This window comes from Lactuca saligna, chromosome 9, assembly GCF_052625555.1.
Source record: "Lactuca saligna cultivar CGN05327 chromosome 9, ASM5262555v1, whole genome shotgun sequence".
NCBI classification, from domain to species: domain Eukaryota; kingdom Viridiplantae; phylum Streptophyta; class Magnoliopsida; order Asterales; family Asteraceae; genus Lactuca; species Lactuca saligna.
The window spans coordinates 168,572,252-168,594,475 of NC_136425.1; the positions used below are offsets into that span (position 1 = coordinate 168,572,252).

General features: G+C 39.6%; 1 non-coding gene across 1 annotated transcript; it reads left to right on the forward strand.

Moving 5' to 3' along the window:
* Nucleotides 1-14,521: 14,521 nt before the first annotated feature.
* Nucleotides 14,522-14,628, forward strand: LOC145019030 (small nucleolar RNA R71). The gene has a single exon (XR_013667350.1). It is a non-coding gene; the product is annotated as a small nucleolar RNA R71 (small nucleolar RNA).
* The last annotated feature ends 7,596 nt before the right edge of the window (nt 14,629-22,224 follow it).

Here is a 22,224-nt window from a genome sequence, read left to right on the forward strand (position 1 = left end):
AACCTTATAAGGGTTTGGGCCCAATTTAGAAAATTGGGCCATATGTCGGGCTTTGATTCCTAGTTGGCTTTGGGCCTATGGATTGGGGCTTGTTGGGTTTAAATAATCGAAGCTTGGGGTAATGTAGTAATTATTCAAATATGTATTATGGTTATGTGGTGGGACCTAATTATTAATTGGGTGTTATTTTGGTGTTGACAGTTCTGGAATCTATCAACCAATAGCTGGGGCTCAGCCTACGGGACTTCAGCAGTATGGGATTGTGTCTTCGGGACTTCAGCAGTGTGAGATGAGTTACCTTCCAATAGTGGTGGGTCTACGGCCACAATGCCAGCCCACCAGTAGGAGTTGTATGCTAGATGATTGTCTTTGTGATATTCATCTAGGTTTGCTACTACTTAATATGTTTATGTGCTAGTATGTTATGAAGTTATGTGATAGTGGTAGTAGGGGTGAAATAGTCCCTACTTACCGGTCGATAGGACCGAAGGGGTAGTCTAGTACCTAGCTATGCTAGCCAGATTATGATATGTGTGATATGATATTATGTGGTAGTAGTAGGGGGTGAAATAGTCCCCGATTACCAGTCGACAGGACCGAAGAGGAGGCCAGCACCCAGATATGCTAGCCAGTATCTGGTCGAGAGGACCGAAGGGGAGGCCAGCACCCAGATATGCTAGCCAGTATCCGGTCGAGAGGACTGAAGGGGAGGCCAGCACCCAGATATGCTAGCCAATATCCGGTCGATAGGACCGAAGGGGTAGGTTGGGCACCCAGATATGCCTGACAATATATGTATGTTATGTGATTTTGGTATGTGGTATGATGAGGGAACTCACTAAGCTTTGTTCTTACGATTTTCATTTTTGGTTTCAGGTACTTCGTGTCTAAAGGAAAGGAGTCGGCTTGATCGCAGCACATCACACTATGGTTTTCCGCACATGAGATCTTTGGGATTACACTCTGATATTGTTTTATGATAACATGTTTAATTATTTCTACTTTGGTTTTGACATGACATGATATTACAAATGTTTTATTACAATGTTGGTTTTATAATGACGTATCTAAAAATAAAAATTTTGGCCTGTATTTTTGGGATGTTACAAGTTGGTATCAGAGCCTTGGTTTGAGGGATTCGGACACACTCTCGGGTGTGTCTGAACTCAAACTAAGGACTTGGTATGAGAATTTTCAAAAGTAAAATCATTTTATAAAAGAAGTTTGAAAAGAGAAAAGAACTTTGAAAAGAACAAGGTGTGTGATGCGTGCAATCAGCCGAGCTCAAGTAAGTCTTCCCCAAGATACCCATACATGTTATGAGATGTTATGATATGATATGATTATGAGAACTTCATGCTAGATTAGGGCTAAGGATCTAGGAGGATGCCTTATATGCCTATTATATGTGCTTGTAGACTTGCATGCTAGTATTGAGCAGTCGGTGATAGGATAACATGTTTAGGTTATGCCTGATTGTATGAGCCTTTGAATTGCATGTACAAATTCCTAATTAGAGGATAAAACGATTTGATTGGAATATGATGGTTAGATTTTCCATTGTCTGAATGCTGCCTGCTTTGTGCTTAGTGGACTCTTAGTAATGTGAGTTAGTTATTAAGTGAATATGCTAAGTCACATGTGGCACAGGCTGGATAATCTCAGAGTGATAGATTTGACCCTATTGCGCATCTCTCATTTGAGTCTAACCGTTATAGGGATGAGTCTGTTACTTGAAGGATTACATGATCTTTGTTGCATATGGCTATATTCATGAGGTAGCTAGTTGACATTACTGGGAATCTTTCAGCTGTTGAGGACTGGGTAAGTTCAGGAACCTAGGGAAGCTTAGGATATATTTCAGTGAGTTAGTAGCCTCAGTTAGACTTGGGTGTACCAGTTGAGGAAGTGACTTGGAGGATCCGGTAGGATTGCTGAGGAAAGTATGGATAGGTGTGGAAGGTATTATTGGGCCCGTACTACTGAAAGCACAAGATCCATACTCAAATCAGTGAGAGTCTTGGAGAATCTAAGAAGCTTCAGGGAAGAGTTGTTGGATTAGTGTCTAAGTCCATAACTATTTTGGTATGTACTTGACCCGATGGTGCATGGTCCTTTTGGGTTGCCTTCACCAAAGCAACTTGATTGGAGAAATAAATAAAGAGAGAGAGGTTATTATGATTTATTAATATGTTATAAGAATAATATATTAAATGAGAAATCATATTTGTTTAATTAATATTGGTCAATAATTAATTAGGAATTAATTTTGTGATCAAGTGTAATTAATTAAACTAGAGGGGCTGATTTGTAATTATGTGATAGTTACAAAATAAGGTAAGGATTATCTTAAATATATGGTGAACGAATTTGAGGTGATAATGCCTTAGAATTCGACTAGGATAAGGGTTTCTAAGACTTATCTTATGGTTACTTGGTGGGCAACCAACTAGATAAGGATAAGGACTAAAACCCTAATCTTTACACCTATATAAACCCCCTAAGGCTCATGAATTCGTGTAAGCCTTCCCAAGAGGTCCTAAGGACGAATTCCTACCTCTCTCCTCTCTCTTTATACCTTCTCCATTTGCTCTTGGTGTTTGTAAGCCATTAGAGGAGTGACACTTGTGACTCTAAGCATTCCAAAGTTAATTCACGGAGGAATTGGGATTGTTATTGCTACATAACAATCAAGGTAACATCTTAAACCTAATTATATGTTAATATTGATTTCCATATGCTAGAATTAGGGTTTATAGTCTTGGATTCAAAGCATGTACAATAGAGAAACCTAGATCCAAGCATTAGGGTTTGTATGAGCACATAGGATGTCTTATGACCAAAACCCATCAGTGGTATCAGAGCCTAGCTTGGTTTCAATTGTATTGATGCTTGATATGTTTGAAAATTTCGAATTTTGTGTTTCTAGAGGCTGGACTCGCTGAGTCCATAGATGAACTCACCGAGTCCAAGGTGACTCGACGAGTCCATGCCTGACTCGACGAGTCGGCTCGTCAGATGGAGGGTATCTCGGGATTTCTTGCTGTTTTTGCATTAGGATAGTTACCTTATCATATTAGATCAATATAAATATGATTTTATGATATATATGACTATATTCTTGATCTAATTAAAGATAATTATCAATTAATAAGATAATTATTTCCTTATAAGATAATTGATTAATTATGTTGAGTAAATTGATAAATTGTTTTGCAAGAAATCATTAAACAAATCAAATATGGATAATTATGTAATTAAATGTTAGTTTAGATTATTTGTTATTTGATCCTTGTTGTTATGAAAAGTTTCATATTTTCCCCTTTAGGTTTTATAGTTTAAATTTGAACCAAAAAGTTTTGTTGTTTTGAAATTTAAATAGTTAAAACCCTAATGTTTTGAAATGTTTCAAAACTTGCCCTCAAGTTTTGGAATTTAAAGGTTGATTAAAAGTTAATTAGGAATGTTCAATTCTAAAACCCTAGTAATGTTTTGAAAAGTTCAAATCACACCCTTATGGTTTTATTAATTAATTAAGGAGTATAATTAAAAGAGGTTTAATAAATCCATAAAGTTTTGGTTTACAATTTAATTGAATTAAAAGTGTAATTGTTAAAGTTAACCACCTAGTATTTTAAAAGTGTAAAATACACCTTATACTATATATATAACATTAAAGGTCTAACATTATATATATGTATGAGTAAAAGTCTGTCTTACCGTTAGTAGGCCTCATTCACAAAGCTGGTCTATAAGGGGTGTTTAAGGAAATTGCCTATAAAATGGCGATTGAATGGGTATCCACTCTTACCCATCGCACTCTTGACTAGTGGAGGGTCATTAGCCGAACGGGTAGGATAGGACGAAACCTTCCATTATAAGTATAATGAAATACAAAGTAACTAAATGTTTTTCAAATTCCCAATCTTAGTTACTTAGGCAAAGTGAATTGATGCAATTCCATGAAATTACACTTTGTGCCCTAGCGAAGACGTTAGTGGAGCGTGTGTGGTTTACCGGCACACTAAATGGTTCTAAGCAAAGGTAGCAAAGGGTGACTCAATGTTTGTCATAGTTCGGTGGAGCGTGTGTGGTTTACCGGCACATCGAATAGGTGATTGTAACATGTGAGGGCACCATGTAACTTCGCATGGTTATTCACACCCACTTTGTGATCCTCGACATCCCAGTCACAAACGAGAGGGGCATATCGAGATTTAAACATGCCATTGAAATGTTCAATGAATCTCAAAGGATCTAGGAGTTTTCATAGATTTAAAACTTAAATTTATTTTTCGTTTTTCATGGTGGAAATTAGTGAATCGTCATTCACTTACCTTCAAATATTCTGCAACTAGATTACGACATCCCTTTTCTAGGTTGTAGCGTATTGTGTTGGGTCCTAGCCTTAGTATCTCATTTGGTTGATTTACTAAGGACTCAATCAATCAATCAACTAACTTGAATTTATTTCTTCCGTTTTGTAGATGTCAAAGTTCGACAACTATGGTCTTCCCAAATCCCGTGGAACAAGCATTCCACATGAAGATGATATTCCACGATTCGATCGAGGACAAGAAATCATGCTTCACTTCTTCCTCCTCCTCCTCCAATTATTCTCCCTAACCCACAAGATTGTAAAATTGAAAGGTTCAATATCACTCAAGCCCTTTTGGCAAGTAAACATAAAGAAGGAAAGTCGGTGTGTGCACACGTCTTAGGGATGAAGTCACACATTGATAGGTTAAGAATGATGGGATCCGTTGTCGGTGAAGAGATGGTTGTTGATTGGGTTCTTCAGTCACTTCCTAACTCGTATAGTGAGTTCATAAGAGAGTACTATATGATGAACCACGACGTGACCCTTATTGATCTCACCTATATGCTTATTGCTGCTGAATCAGCAATGGTTTGGCGCAATAGAAAAACAAGAGTTGATTAGTGAATCTGCCTTCAAGACCTCTATGGATATAGACAATGGCAATGAAAGACATGCAATGATCGAAAAGTTTGATCATAAGAGAAAGGCGATGTTTGAAGTAGTTCCATGTGTTGTTCCTAAATAGTCAATTTGCTTTTATTGCCCAGAGAAGGGGCATTGGAGACGAAGTTGCCCTATTTACCTAAGAGATCTAAGAGATGGGAGAGTCAAAAGTATGACTAAGCTTCAGGTAAAATCCACTATCTAACTTCGTTAAGTTCCTATTCATTGATTCTTAATACATGATGTGATAAGATTGCATTTGAATGTTTTGCAGGATCGGTGAAAAGAAAGGAAGCTTGATAAGAGAGCAAGATGAATCTAATCACAAGAGATGGATCTCGATCGCATGGACTTGGAGATTGAATTTTGAGCTTAGATAGTTATGATAGAAATTTTCCTTTTACATAGTTTTCAATAGATTTTTCATTGTAAGGACAAATGTTTTTCTGCTGCTCTTATAAATAAAATAAATTTTGTTTGACTTATTTATTTGTTTGTTTACTTCCTTGCAATGAAATCGTTATGAAAATTGATGTTTGTCATGTGTGTAAATTCAAATAGTTTTATCCCTACTTTTTATTAGTAATTTGAGCACACAAAGGCAGTGAACCTGTCTTTAAGTGGTATAGATTGATAAGTAAGGTATCGAACTCAGGGAACGGGCAGTTAAACTAATAGCTAATTTTCACTAAAACAAATAATAAAAGCAAAGGGTTTTTCTCTAGTTTTGCAAGACTAGAAACTTAGACAAACTAAATTAACTAATTAACTAAAGCAACAACTATTCACCAAATTTGATAAAGATGTTTCTATTTAGGTTCAACCAATTCACTCCTATGGTTATTTAAGTTAAGGTGGATTAATTGCTATTGGTTACCAATGATAATAGTTAGGTTCATATTCATTGCTCCTAACCCTTAGACAATTAACTAATTTAAGCGTTGATCAAGTGTTTAAACTAATTAATTCCCTAGATTAATTATTTGGATTAAATAAGATTTGTAATGGTTAATTAAGTTATTAATTCAATTAACCTCTTGTTGATGGTTTCTCAAACAAGCTCACACATTAATCTTCCTATTCTCTTATTAATCTTAGTTTCATACTCATTACTTCTAAGCATATGTTTTAGCATTCACATAGACATATGAGGTTAACAATTAAGTGATGTTCATGCAACCTAATTGCCTTCCAATTAACAGAAAATAGTAGTGATTAACACATAAGGTTCTTTAACAAACTTAATTTAATAAATCACCAATAGACAATTAAGCAAAAATTAGTAATTAAACCATAGGAGTTCTTTGGTATTCCCCAAACAGAAACAAAAACGAATTTAGCTCATAGTTGCAGTAGAAACAAACACAAAGACAAAGTTTATTAAAGCAAACATGTTTAATTCCTAAGTCTAAGTGGTAGAATTAACCTAATTGCTTGAATTCTTCCAACTCTTGAAGCTTAGGGTTCCTTAGCGCCTTCTGAACCTTTTAGTCGCAACTAATCCTTCAAAAATTGCCAGGAATAATGTCCCATGGGATAAGGATTCGTCTTTTAAAGATATCCCAAAACAGAGGGTACTCGGCGAGTAGCAGAATCAACTCGCCGAGTAGGTCCATACTTATCCGTCTTGAATTAGCAGTCGTATTTATCTTCTGGCATATCGTCGTGTACTCGCCGAGTAGGGTCGATCTATTCGCCGAGTATATCCTTCTTTCACTCTTTAATCTTCACTTGCTTTCCTTTTCTCCTTTTTGCCTCCAAGCATATCTTTTGGACTGAAAACACAATTCAAAGCATTTTAAGTACCTTTTTTCCACATTATTCTCATAATTAACCAAAAATAACTAAGAATATATGTTAAATAATTAACTAATTATGCACATAATTAACCCTGGGGTAGCAGTCGCTAGGTTGACACTCTCTTCTTCAACTCCTTCTTCTAGTGACTTTAACCATGGGAACAACTCATCCATGGCACGGGCGTCATACGTCTCGTGTGGTTGATAGCTCGAATACTCCACGGAAAAAGGGTTGTTGCACAATCCTCAGTAGTAATTCATAAAGAATGTATGAATGGCGCAGAAAAAAACTAGCCAGAACAAATCAGAAACTCCTCCTGCAGCAGGCTACTCGGCGAGTAGGTGATCAAACTCGGCGAGCAGAACTCGTTTGGCAAAGTAGTTCGTGCAAAAGCAGATGTACTCGCCGAGTAGTATTAGTGCACTCGGCGAGTAGAGCGTATATTTCCAGAATTTTATGAACCGCTGTCTCTCTTTATGCTAGTGTTGACATGGAAATATAAATGTACTCTCCCGTGAACTTCCTAAGCAGCAACACTTTAATAAACTCTCGATTTGTACGGACTCGATCCTAGGAACAAGACTCCATAATCACTCATAAAGATTCTCATTCCTCTCTTGACCCTTCCTAAATAGCATGCGTCCTAGCTTCAATACCTGAAAAGAAAACTAAAAGTAACACTAATATTCCAACCACATAGCCAAATTCAAGATGTCCACAATTGTCTTAAAACAAACATCAAAGTCAAACAAAACAAAAGCAAATAAAATCTTCATTCTTCCTCTTCCATCCCGGCTCCTCCAGCTCCACTACCTCCTTCTCCACCCCTTCTTCGCATCCTTTCGTCCCAATCCATAATGTAAGGATAGCCGGGTCCCGGTCGCGGGTCAATATGCATTTGTTGGAAAAGATACTCGAAGGATTGATCGGTGTAATTAACCCTTCGCCCTATATCATCCAAGTATCATCGATACGCCACTTGGTTCCATCCCTCATTATCCTCCACCGGAATAACCGGTGGGTCTTCTCGTACCCGCTCGCTCCTTGGCCTAACCCGCCTTCCTGGCTCCTCGGGGACCGCCGGCTCATCCTCATTCGGGATAGTAAAAGAATCACCAAAATTTTCAACTATCCGAGCCCTCCTATAAAGTGCAGTGCTGAACGGAAGAGGGTGGATAATCGTTAGCGTTTGAGCTTGCGGTAATTCCAAGATCCCAAATGATCTTGCAAGCCGAGTAATGAACATGCCCCCATTGATCTTTGAGTTTATCTTCTCCTTAACCGCTCCCTCCGCAAGAAATTTAGCAATGCAATATGGGAGGTTGCAAAAGACATCGGGAGTGATGATACTCCACAAGTAAAAGATATCAAGGGTGGGAACTTTATCCCCATCCTTCCGCATGTTGATCGTGCTTGCAACGAACCGGTGAATGAGTCGATGGATTGGAGAACGGATATGACCTTCTTGAGCAGTGGAAGGTATATAGACCCGGTTAGCAATTGTACTCCACCATGTCGACGCCACCACCCCCTCGGGAAGTTCTTTGTGGGTATTCTCCAAGAAGGCTTCAAAGTATTCCGTCATCGACATGTCTTGATCGTAGATGCCCAACCGCCAAGAGAACTCAACCATGCTGCATTGTCGCAGCTCTCCTCCCAAAGAAAAAGAGATCGTGTTTGGATTGTAATACTCACTACCACCTTGGAATGAAATGGTAGCAAAGAATTCCCAGCACAACTCCACGTATACTGGCTCTTGGATTTTAAACAATTGCAACCAACCATCACAAGTGATGTTGGCATAACCCAAGTTACAATCTTTCACCAAATATGGAGTAAGTTCCTCTTCCAAGCCGACATTGCCCATCCATCCCCAATCCACTGCAGTGGGCAGGTGGATTTCTTTCTGTCGCAGCACTTCCAACCTGTTTAGGGCTCGTGTTTTGGAGGATTTGGAGGTGATTTGTTGAAAGGCTAACCATGATATATCACCATGGCCTCCTCCACGTGATGACTGTCCTTTCCTTGCCATGCTATCTGCATAAACATACCAAAAACACAGCAACAAACAACACCCCATAATTAAAACAGGAAAATTTTTGATCTATTCGGGACCTACTCGCCGAGTACACGAACATACTCGCCGAGTAGTATGAACATTCTGACAGATCGAGATCGGATCTGTGTAATCTGTGTAATAGTCCAATTTGTTCATAGGGTTTTGTTGTAATTTTTTATCTAACCATAGATCTTGAAGAAATTACTCCAAATAACCTCTAATTCATGAGTAAATCAAAGCCCTAAAAATTGGGAAAAACTCCCCAAATCTGAAATCATAACAAATATGGGAAGATATGTGATAAAGATTGGACCTTTCATAAAATTAAAGGGTAAAGATGTTACCTTGTTGCTTGAATGATGAGAAAGAAGAAGAAAATTGAAGAGATCTTGAAGAACCCTTGAGATGCGGCTGAGAGGATATGCTCGGCGAGTGTGGAGATGAATTGATGAATAATAGTAATTTTTTACAGGTTTTAATTTACTGGGTTTGAACCGGCTACTCGCCGAGTAGAATGGATCTACTCGCCGAGTAGACACGCGTGTTATCGACTTTTGGCTGTAAGAGAACATTTAGTCGCCGAGTGTAGTCGATATACTCGCCGAGTAGATGTCTCAGGTTGAAATTTTTTTTAAATTTGCCAATTTTACTATATGAATTCCTTTGTTTAGCCTTTCCACCCCACACTGACAGTATAGCTTGTCCTCAAGCACTTAGAGAAGTAGAATAAATGAAGAAGAATGAAAAAAAAAACAAAAAAAAAACAATATGAAAAATAAAGAAAAGGAAAGAAAATGCAAACGTGAAACTCGGGTTACCTCCCGAGAAGCGCTTCTTTTGATGGAGTCATTAGCTGGACTCCGCCCCATCTACGTGTTTGCGATTCCGCACAGTAGCAGCTCCTCCAATCCTTCATTTCGGGGGACTCCTTCTTCATATTTCTTCACTCTATGACCATTGACTTTAAATGGTGTGCCGTCTCTTGAGATCAATTCTATAGCCCCGTGAGGAAACACCGTCTTGACCAAAAAAGGACCATCCCACCTTGATTTGAGTTTGCCCGAGAAAAGTTTTAATCGGGAATTGAAAAGTAGTACTTTTTGGCCTTCATGGTGTCTTTGCTTTTGATTCTTTTGTCATGCCATCTCTTGGTTTTTTCTTTATAGAGCCACGAACTAGAATAAGCCTCATTTCGGAGTTCTTCAAGGGCATTCATTTGCATTAGACGGTTGGTCTTCAATTCTTCCATGTCAAAGTTGCACCTCTTTAACACCCAATAGGCCTTATGATCGATTTCAATCGGTAAATGGCATTGCTTTCCATAAACTAACCTATATGGTGTAGTACCAATAGGTGTTTTGAAAGCGGTACGAAATGCCCATAGCGCGTCATCCAATTTATCTGACCATTCCTTGCGGTTGCTTCCCACCGACTTCTCTAAAATACGCTTCAAGGCTCGATTGGTCACTTCCGTTTGTCCACTCGTTTGCGGGTGGTATGACGTGGAGAACTTATGGGTCACCCCATATTTCTTGAGCACCTTCTCCAATTGATCATTGGCAAAGTGTGTGCCACGGTCACTAATTAGGGCCTTCGGAACACCAAACCGAGAGAATAGTTTTTTTAAGAATCGTACCACTACCCGTCCGTCATTTGTAGGTAAAGCCTGCGCCTCCGCCCATTTCGAAACATAATCTACCGCCACTAAGATGTACTTGTTTCCTTTGGATGTGGGAAATGGTTCCATGAAGTCAATGCCCCACACGTCGAACACTTCACACACTTGAATGCTATGTTGTGGCATTTCATTTCGAGATGAAATGTTTCCCACCCTTTGACAAGCATCGCATTCTTTGACATATTGGGCTGCATCTTTGAAGATTGTAGGCCAATAGAACCCAATGTCAAAGATCTTCTTTGCGGTATAGTGTGCTCCATGATGTCCTCCCGTGGGCCCGCTATGGCAGTGTTCTAGTATTCCTCGACTCTCCTTCCCGAACACACATCTTCTTATAATTCCATCCGCACAGCTTCGAAAGAGGTATGGATCGTCCCAAAAGTAATATTTGATCTCCGCAAAGAATTTCTTCTTTTGCTGACTACTATAATCCTTCGGGACGTAATTTGTAGCTAAATAGTTAGCTATGTCTGCGAACCATGGTTCCTCTCCCACGGACACCATAATGTATTCATCCGGAAAGTCGTCTCCATCCTTATCTTCTTGCAATTTCGGGTTCTCGAGCCTAGATAAATGATCGGCCGCTACGTTCTCCATTCCTTTCTTATCTCGTATCTCTATATCGAATTCTTGAAGAAGCAGCACCCATCGTATTAGTCTTGGCTTGGCATCCTGTTTGGAAAACAAATACTTGATAGCCGAGTGGTCAGTAAAAACAGTGGTTTTAGATAAAACCAAGTAAGGGCGAAACTTGTCAAAAGCGTAAACTACGGCTAACAGTTCTTTTTCAGTAGTAGTATAATTCTCTTGGGCAGGATTTAAGGTCTTGCTTGCATAATAGATGGGTTGAAAGTGCTTATCAACCCTTTGTCCAAGGACCGCTCCTAGTGCATAGTCACTAGCATCACACATGATCTCGAAGGGTAAGTTCCAATTTGGTGCTATAATGATCGGGGCATTAGTTAATTTTTCCTTTAGAAAGTCAAATGCCTCTAAACACTCTTTAGTAAAATTAAAGGGTGCATCTTTTAGTAATAATTGTGTTAGAGGTTTCGTGATTTTGGAAAAATCTTTTATAAAATGCCGGTAAAAACCTGCGTGTCCCAAAAAACTTCTAATGCCCTTCACATTAGTTGGTGGGGGTAATTTGGCAATGGTGTCTATCTTTGCCCGATCCACCTCAATTCCCTTTTTAGAGACTTTATGTCCCAAAACTATACCCTCCTTGACCATGAAGTGACACTTTTCCCAATTTAGGACCAAGTCGGTTTTCTCACATCTAGTAAGCATTGAGTCAAGATTTGTGAGGCAGTCATTGAAAGAAGATCCAAATACAGAAAAGTCATCCATAAAGACCTCCATGAATTTTTCCACCATATCATGGAATATGGCGGTCATGCACCTTTGAAATGTCGCAGGTGCATTGCATAGTCCAAATGGCATGCGTCTATAGGCGAAAGTCCCACTGGGGCATGTAAAGGTGGTCTTTTCTTGGTCCATTGGGTCTATGGGTATTTGGAAATACCTTGAAAACCCATCTAAAAAGCAATAGTAGCTATGGCCCGATAGTCTCTCTAACATTTGATCTATGAAAGGAAGGGGAAAATGGTCTTTGCGAGTGGCATCGTTTAGCTTTCGATAATCGATGCACACTCGCCAACCGGTTACCGTTCGCGTTGGAATTAAGTCATTCTTTTCGTTGGTAATGACCGTCATTCCTCCTTTCTTGGGCACCACTTGGACCGGACTCACCCATGGACTATCGGAGATGGAGTAGATGATTCCTGCATCCAAAAGCTTGATCACCTCCTTCTTGACGACTTCTTGCATGTTCGGGTTTAATCGTCTTTGATGTTGCACCACCGGCCTTGCTCCTTCTTCTAAATTGATTTTGTGAGAGTAGTAGGATGGGCTTATTCCCTTGATATCGGAGATGCTCCATGCGATGGCTCTTTTCCTTTTCTTCAACACGCGTACAAGCTCCTCCTTTTCCGTGTTGGATAGATCCGAGGCTATGATCACCGGCTTCTGATTTCCTTCTTCCAGAAAGGCATACTCCAGATGGTCAGGTAGTGTTTTGAGCTCCAATTTGTTGTGCATAGTGACGGACTCGCCGAGTGTAGGTTTGGTACTCGGCAAGTTGGTGGCTGCATTCACGACTTCTGGCTTTTCTTCAGATGTACTCGGCGAGTAGATCGGGTCTACTCGGCGAGTAGGGCTTTCAGCTTGCTTCTTTATTTCTTCATACTCCGCTTCTTCCAACAGTCTTTCAATCTCTAATAAGTCCTTTTCTGGATCAAATACTTCTTCCAGAGCTGCAAACTTGCTGGAATCTTCAGGTATGTCTTCTTCCAATAATTCGTCAAGCATGTCAATTGAGAAAGCCGTGTCGTCACTACTCCTTGAGTACTTCATGGCTTGGTCTACCCCGAATGTCACTGAATCGTCCCCAACTCGCAATGTGAGCTTAGAATCTCTCATGTCTACGATAGCGCTAGCGGTGTTGAGGAAGGGCCTTCCAAGGATGATTGGCACTTGCGGATCCGCCTCCATGTCGAGAATGATGAAATCAGCCGGGAAGACAAATTTGTCTACTTTCACTAGCAAATCTTCACAAATGCCTCTTGGGAAAGTAACAGTCTTGTTTGCCTAATGAATTGCCATTCGAATTGGCCTTGGCTCCGGGAGGTCCAGCTTCTTAAAGAACAAGTATGGCATAAGGTTCACACTTGCTCCAGAATCAGCTAAGGCATGAATTGCAGCCAAGTTGCCAAATTGGCAAGGCAAAGTCAAGCTCCCCGGATCACCCTTCTTCTTTGGTAATTTGTTTAGCATGGCGGCGGAGCAATTCTCATTAAGCACTACCTTCTGCACTTCCTCCATCTTTAATCTGTTAGTGAGGAGTTCCTTAAGGAACTTTGCATACTTGGGCATTTGCATGACGACTTCAATGAAAGGAATGTTGATTTGAAGAGTTTTAATATGATCTAGAAACTTCTGATATTCCTCTTCCTGCTTCTCTTTCTTGGCTTGGGCTGGGTATGGCATTGGAGGCTGGTATGGTTTCAAGGGTGGCTGTTCATTTGTTTTAGCAGAGGTACTCGCCGAGTCCATCGGTCCTACTCGGCGAGTAGGACTCTCAGATTGTGAGTGTTGGTTTTCGACTTGTTCTTCCGTTCCTTCCTTTTGTGAGTCCTTGTTTGCTTCAGTTCGAATGGGGGCCAGGGGATTAATAATCTTCCCACTTCTTGTGGTAACAATATTTACTTGTGCGCCTCGTGGGTTGTTCTCGGTTTTGCTAGGAAGCTCACCCGGTGACCTTTGGTTTAGTTGTTGAGCAAGTTGCCCAAGCTGCGTTTCTATGTTGTGGATTGATGCTTGCTGGTTCCTGAGCATTGTTCTTGTTTCTTGGATAGCAGCATCGTGGTCACTATGTCTTTTCTCGGAAGCGGCCACAAATTTAGTTAGCATATCTTCCAAGCTTGGCTTCTTCTCTTGCACCGGCTCCTCCTTTTGGTAAAAGCCTCTCCCTTTTTGTCTGTACTTCTCCTCCTTGGCCTTCTTGTACTCTTCGTAAGGCAGCCACTCCTTCTTTTGTTTGCGCCAGTCCTCATCATACCGGTCACCACTCAAATAACATACTTGTGCCTTTTTGTTGCCGTTCTCATCCAAATCGCAATCTCTAGTGAGGTGAGGTCCATTGCAATTTTCGCAACCCACCCGTATGGCATGGATAGTTTGATCCATTTTGTCCATTCTCCTATCCATGGTTTTTAACATGGCCATGACCGCGGATAAATCTTCAGTAGCAGTGTATGTGGCTCCCCTCGTGACATCATTCCTAGGGTTGTGGTATTCTCTAGAGTGTTTAGAGAATTCTTCAATCAATTCTTTAATCACCGGGGGTGGCTTCTTTGTAAGTGGGCCTTGTGAGTCTAGCAACTGCCGGGTCGTGACATTGACTCCATCATAAAAGATGGAAACTTCTTGCTGACTTTTTAGATCATGGTGTGGGCAATTTCGTAGCAGACTTTTGTACCTCTCCCATGCTTCATATAATGACTCTCCAGCTTGTTGTTCAAAGTTTGCAATGGCCTTCTTGAGTTTGGCTATCTTGGATGGTGGGCAAAAGTGATCAATAAATTCTTCCTTCATTCTGGCCCAAGTAGTGACTGACCCGGGGGGAAGTGATTTGAGCCAGTCTTTAGCAGCACCCTTGAAGGTTACCGGAAGCATCCGAAGTAGTTGAGTTTCGCGGGTTACATTTGGAATGTTGAAGTAATCAACAACATCATTCACTTCATCCAAATGTTTGTAGGCATCTTCATGATCTTTCCCATAGAAAGGTATTTCCTTGAGTGAAGCTAGGATATGACCTTTTAGCTCGAAGGTGGCAGTTGCGGGAATTGTGGGTTGCACAAGTCCCGGGCCATGGTCGTCGCACATCCTCTTCTACCATTCTCCCATGGGAATTTCATCAATGTTAGCCATAGTGAATGCTAACTCTTCCTCCGATTCGGTTTCTTGTTCGTACATTGCCTCCTCTTCTTCCTCGGTTTCGTATCCAATATCTTCTTGAATTGGCTCCTCAATTATCAAGGAAGCGCTAGAAGCTCCTGATTTACTACTCTTCTTTTTCCCAAAAACAGTCTTCAAGTTGGACAATGGTGATTTCTTTGGTGTGCTTGAACTCTCCACGTCCTTCCCTTTGTTTCTTTTCAATGCGGATTCGGGGTCTTCAAACGGGGGTACCAGTGGTGTGTTTGCTCCTCTGGTCATGAAAGTCCTGAAATTGATCAAATAAAAAAAACGTAAAAAGAACAAAAAGATTGTAAACAAATAAAAAAATTGCTGAATAAACTGTTACTCGCCGAGTAGGTGCGAGTGCACTCGGCGAGTATCAGTGATATTTCAAAAAAAATTCTAAGTTTTAACCTAACTAAAACAGATACTAAAACCTAATTACCAGTTACTAAATTGCAATAAATGAACTTTATGCAAGGAAACTCACACAAAGGATCGAAAAAATTAGGAATTAGCTTAATTATTTAGAACCGTTCCCCGGCAACGGCGCTAAAAACTTGATGTGTGTAAATTCAACTAGTTTTATCCCTACTTTTTATTAGTAATTTGAGCACACAAAGGCAGTGAACCTGTCTTTAAGTGGTATAGATTGATAAGTAAGGTATCGAACTCAGGGAACGGGCAGTTAAACTAATAGCTAATTTTCACTAAAACAAATAATAAAAGCAAAGGGTTTTTCTCTAGTTTTGCAAGACTAGAAACTTAGACAAACTAAATTAACTAATTAACTAAAGCAACAACTATTCACCAAATTTGATAAAGATGTTTCTATTTAGGTTCAACCAATTCACTCCTATGGTTATTTAAGTTAAGGTGGATTAATTGCTATTGGTTACCAATGATAATAGTTAGGTTCATATTCATTGCTCCTAACCCTTAGACAATTAACTAATTTAAGCGTTGATCAAGTGTTTAAACTAATTAATTCCCTAGATTAATTATTTGGATTAAATAAGATTTGTAATGGTTAATTAAGTTATTAATTCAATTAACCTCTTGTTGATGGTTTCTCAAACAAGCTCACACATTAATCTTCCTATTCTCTTATTAATCTTAGTTTCATACTCATTACTTCTAAGCATACGTTTTAGCATTCACATAGACATATGAGGTTAACAATTAAGTGATGTTCATGCAACCTAATTGCCTTCCAATTAACAGAAAATAGTAGTGATTAACACATAAGGTTCTTTAACAAACTTAATTTAATAAATCACCAATAGACAATTAAGCAAAAATTAGTAATTAAACCATAGGAGTTCTTTGGTATTCCCCAAACAGAAACAAAAACGAATTTAGCTCATAGTTGCAGTAGAAACAAACACAAAGACAAAGTTTATTAAAGCAAACATGTTTAATTCCTAAGTCTAAGTGGTAGAATTAACCTAATTGCTTGAATTCTTCCAACTCTTGAAGCTTAGGGTTCCTTAGCGCCTTCTGAACCTTTTAGTCGCAACTAATCCTTCAAAAATCGCCAGGAATAATGTCCCATGGGATAAGGATTCGTCTTTTAAAGATATCCCAAAACAGAGGGTACTCGGCAAGTAGCAGAATCAACTCGCCGAGTAGGTCCATACTTATCCGTCTTGAATTAGCAGTCGTATTTATCTTCTGGCATATCGTCGTGTACTCGCCGAGTAGGGTCGATCTACTCGCCGAGTATATCCTTCTTTCACTCTTTAATCTTCACTTGCTTTCCTTTTCTCCTTTTTGCCTCCAAGCATATCTTTTAGACTGAAAACACAATTCAAAGCATTTTAAGTACCTTTTGTCCACATTATTCTCATAATTAACCAAAAATAACTAAGAATATATGTTAAATAATTAACTAATTATGCACATAATTAACCCTGGGGTAGCAGTCGCTAGGTTGACACTCTCTTCTTCAACTCCTTCTTCTAGTGACTTTAACCATGGGAACAACTCATCCATGGCACGGGCGTCATACGTCTCGTGTGGTTGATAGCTCGAAAACTCCACGGAAAAAGGGTTGTTGCACAATCCTCAGTAGTAATTCATAAAGAATGTATGAATGGCGCAGAAAAAAACTAGCCAGAACAAATCAGAAACTCCTCCTGCAGCAGGCTACTCGGCGAGTAGGTGATCAAACTCGGCGAGTAATTCATAAGTGTTATGTTTTATAGTAATCATCATGATAGTGGAAGCATAAAAGTTATGATTGTATGATTATTATGGAAAGTATTGCAAGTTGGCAATATTAATTATAGAAAAACAAGAGTTATACCTTGCAAAGTCGTAAGGGTTGTAAAGTTGTTTTGCTATAATTAAGGGAGAGAATATTATGCTTCATTTCAAATCTAAAGGCTTAGGTTGAGAAATGTTAATAAATTTAGTCAAAGGTACATAGTGTGTTCTTAAAATTTCGATTATGATTACGAAATTCCTTTTCACAATTCGAATTTTGAGAACATAGCAGATAAAACATTGTGCATCGTGTCCCATACGCTTCGGGTATAGGATCGATTGCAGATGCTTTAATGTTTGACCATTCTAAAATTTTCCAAATGTCTAGCGCATTTAGAGGGAAAAGGGAATAGAATCGGTTTTGACTAGAATAATTAAACAACTATCAAAGGACAATCCAAAGTTCGATGAAGATTGGTTGCTTGTGAGTAGTTGAAAGCATGGTATTGGATGGACCATATTGACATTATTATGAATAGATAAGATTCTATTAAGAAAGAGTTGTCATATGGAACATATGGAAGCGTGTCCATACTGGGAAGTAAATATTGAAAATTTATGACTAGATTAGAAACCTTTATGCAAAAGGATGTTCAAAGGAATGTACTTTGAGTGAGAGACATCGTATCTAAGGAATTGTCTTGTAACAATCTCCGATAGAGGACTTTGTAATATCATTGGCAATAGTCTTTGTGACATTGGTGCAGTGACATTACAAAAGAATCATTACATAAGATGTTAGAATCTAGCATATTCTATAAGTAGCAAGAATTTGATATTCTTTCACTTATGAAAAAGGATTTGGAGTTGTGAAATGAGAATGATTGGAAATGTGTTCAATGTGATCTATTTCACAAAGTAAGAACCATAGGTAAACATTGTGTGCATGCTAGGAGCATGGGACAAGTGTAATAATTCAAGTAAGAAGTTGATTACCCGAAACGACAAATAATGAGTAATCGATATGGTGATAAATAAAAGGTGTTTTATTTATGCTCAAAGGGTTGAGGTCATATGGGATTAGTATTATTCTTGTGTTTCACTTTGCATGTTTTGACTTCCAGAATAATTGAGTTTATTAAGAATAATCGAATTATTCAAACGGGCCAACAATCGTCCATATGTTGGAAGTAGATATGAATGAAGACTGTCGTGAATTGGTGTGTGGATTGTCTAGAAGAGTATTTGACATAAGCAAATATTTGCTGCAACATTCATGAGTGCTTATGAATATGAATTTGAGCATTGGATTAAACCCACGCTCGCTTGGATCACTCCATGAATTGTATCACGAGCGATTGGTGAGACGATAACATCTTATATTCTTGAAACTGAGATGTGTGAGTTGTATCTTTCTAATCGGTTGCACATTGATAATATGAAAACGCACTAGTAACTTGGTGTTATAAAACATATTGTTGTGTGTGATTTGGTGAGTGATTGCAAGAAGCATTGTATCAAAGTTTATATGTTCCTTTTATCCAAAGTAGGATAAAAGCGATATCTTTTGGGCCCCTCGATGGTTTAGTGATGACAAACGTAAATGCTCGGCCAGGTTAGGGCTAATTTGATTTGTTCAATTAGTCAGTCGTCATAAATCGGGAATCGAGAAATAGTACAAAGAGAACGATTAGAAATCATGTCTCATACGATATCTAGAATGGAGGAATATATGATCCCTTATCTAAGGACATGCGTATCTGATAGGATCAGAGTTGACAACGGCTTTGGAAAGCTACAATTGCAGATCAGGATCTGAAGTCATACGCAGAATAGTTATTAGACTTATCCAAGTAGGAGACTGTTGGATTAGTGTCTAAGTCCATAACTATTTTGGTATGTACTTGACCCGATGGTGCATGGTCCTTTTGGGTTGCCTTCACCAAAGCAACTTGATTGGAGAAATAAATAAAGAGAGAGAGGTTATTATGATTTATTAATATGTTATAAGAATAATATATTAAATGAGAAATCATATTTGTTTAATTAATATTGGTCAATAATTAATTAGGAATTAATTTTGTGATCAAGTGTAATTAATTAAACTAGAGGGGCTGATTTGTAGTTATGTGATAGTTACAAAATAAGGTAAGGATTATCTTAAATATATGGTGAACGAATTTGAGGTGATAATGCCTTAGAATTCGACTAGGATAAGGGTTTCTAAGACTTATCTTATGGTTACTTGGTGGGCAACCAACTAGATAAGGATAAGGACTAAAACCCTAATCTTTACACCTATATAAACCCCCTAAGGCTCATGAATTCGTGTAATCCTTCCCAAGAGGTCCTAAGGACGAATTCCTACCTCTCTCCTCTCTCTTTATACCTTCTTCATTTGCTCTTGGTGTTTGTAAGCCATTAGAGGAGTGACACTTGTGATTCTAAGCATTCCAAAGTTAATTCAAGGAGGAATTGGGATTGTTATTGCTACATAACAATCAAGGTAACATCTTAAACCTAATTATATGTTAATATTGATTCTCATATGCTAGAATTAGGGTTTATAGTCTTGGATTCAAATCATGTACAATAGAGAAACCTAGATCCAAGCATTAGGGTTTGTATGAGCACATAGGATGTCTTATGACAAAAACCCATCAAGAGTTTGTGACCCAGTTTGTGGACAGAGGATGTTCCAGTTGTTGCAGCTTAGCCATTGGCAAGTGAGCTAGTGATTGTGACAAGGTGTCAGACCCTGAAGGATATGATTTCCACGAGTTGCAGATGCGGGTTCGATTTGGGAGCACCCTGAAAAGAGAGGTGTGTGCCAGGTGCGTATAGTAGGGGTCTCGGGAAGAGACCCATGAATTTTGATCATCAGGTGAAGGGCCAGCAGGGCCAGAGTCATTGCAGCACGTACATGACAGTGTACAAGAGAGTTTGTCGCTCCGAGGGTTTAGGCTATTACAGGATAGCGGGGTTGGTCATGTCAGCAGAAGGTGATTAGTATTCCTCCAGATGTTGCGGGTACGTCATCTTCTATCGCTATTAGATGGATGTTGGGGATACGTATCGCGTTAGAGTTATGAGTAAGTTTGGATAAGTTAGATCTCGGGTCGGTTTCCTGCTAGTGTTTGGGTTATCAAGGATCATATATGCCATCCTGCAAGTCAAAAAGTCATTGATGAACCCACAAGGGATGCATCTTGTGGAGCGGGTTCCACATGTACCGTTATCATTCTAGATCTTTGTTGAGATCTGTGTAGGAGTATTGTTTGGGAAGATCCTCGGTCAGGGTTAGAGTAATAGTTCTACAGTGAAGTCAGCGTTCAGGGGTTCTATCATTGTTCAGGTATGGTCGGTAAATGTCTGTGGATGAACTTTGGAGTTCAAGGCACTATCGTTGCTAGGACAGAGCTGGTGACATGAAAAGGGTAGTGTCAGTCGCGGGTGTTAGATGCATAAGTGGCTGGTCATCGCATGTTCAGGAGAATTGTATTTCCGCATTGGTTGTGTTCGGTTAGAGTTCAGTGGTACTGCAAGATTGGAAATGAGAACGAGGATTCGTCAACCAGAGTGAAGATTGAGACCTTTAATTGACAACATGATAGACAAATCAATGTGTCAGACTGGATCAGATGTCAAGAGTACTCATCGAGATTTCTGAGGATGTGAGATCTTAAGGTTTAATCGGTGACTAACGCTAGTATTGGCAGGCACAGGTTGTCATCAGTGGGATATTAGAAAGCGAGAAGGATTGGAAATCCTTCAATTTTTGCATGCAGTGAAGACTTAGTCGAATTTAAGTGGGGGAGAGACTTTTTATAAAGTTCTCCAAATGTGAGTTCTGGTTGCGTGGGGTGCAATCTCTTGGGCACCTTGTCAAGTAGAAGGGTATTCTAGTTGATCCAGCCGAGATAGACGCTGTGATGCAGTGGGAGATTCCGAGGTCTCCAACTGAGATTCGGAGTTTGTTAGGTCTAACAGGTTACTACCGGAGATTTACATGGGACTTATCCGAGATTGCAGTTCCTTTGACCCGACTGATCAAGAAGTCGGTGGCCTTTCGTTGAGGGCCTGAATAGCAGGCAACCTTCAATACTCTCAGACAGCAGTTGTGCGAGGCTCTGATTCTCACCCTGCGAGAGGGTGTAGATGATTTCATGGTTTACTATGACGCTTTGATCACGGGCATGGGTACAGTACTGATACAATGGGGTCACATGATAGCAGGTTTCGGGAACCATATCAGAGTTCCGGTTAGGACTCTAGTTCAGTGATGTGTTAGGTCGAGTGTGTGTCCGACCTGGTATGGAAAGTGTTGTAAGACTACGGAGGTAGCCGTAGCATTCACTAGTAATCAGATGGTATGGAAAGTGTTGTAAGACTACGGGGGTAGCCGTAGCATTCACTAGTAATCAGATGGTATGGAAAGTGTTGTAAGACTACGGGGGTAGCCGTAGCATTCACTAGTAGTCAGATAGTATGGAAAGTGTTGTAAGACTGCGGGGGTAGCCGTAACATTCACTAGCGGTCAGATAATGATAAAGTGTGGTGAGACCGCGGGTGTAGCCGCAATATTCACTAGGTTAGTAAATAGTGTGAGCGCGTTGTTAGGACGCAGAAGGAACAGTAGTACCCACCAGTTCGGGTGTAGCAGTAAGGATAAGGAAATCCACGGATTGGATTTCGGAATTACCCAGATGGATTAGATCTGGTTGAGCCAGTGATAGGACTGTAGGAGCACCACTACAGTTGTGAGATCAGAGAAGCAACGGATTGCTTCAGGACATGCGAGATAAGGCTACCATTGGTCAGGTAGCAATCACTTTCAGCCTTGGATTTGAAGATGACAAGATTCGACGTATGGACTCGATCGGTTATATCAGAAAGTAGTACTGTAGTAGAGTCACAGTGTCATGATAACTAGTGGCAACCAGTTCCAAAGAAGGATTTCGTTCAGAAGTCGTG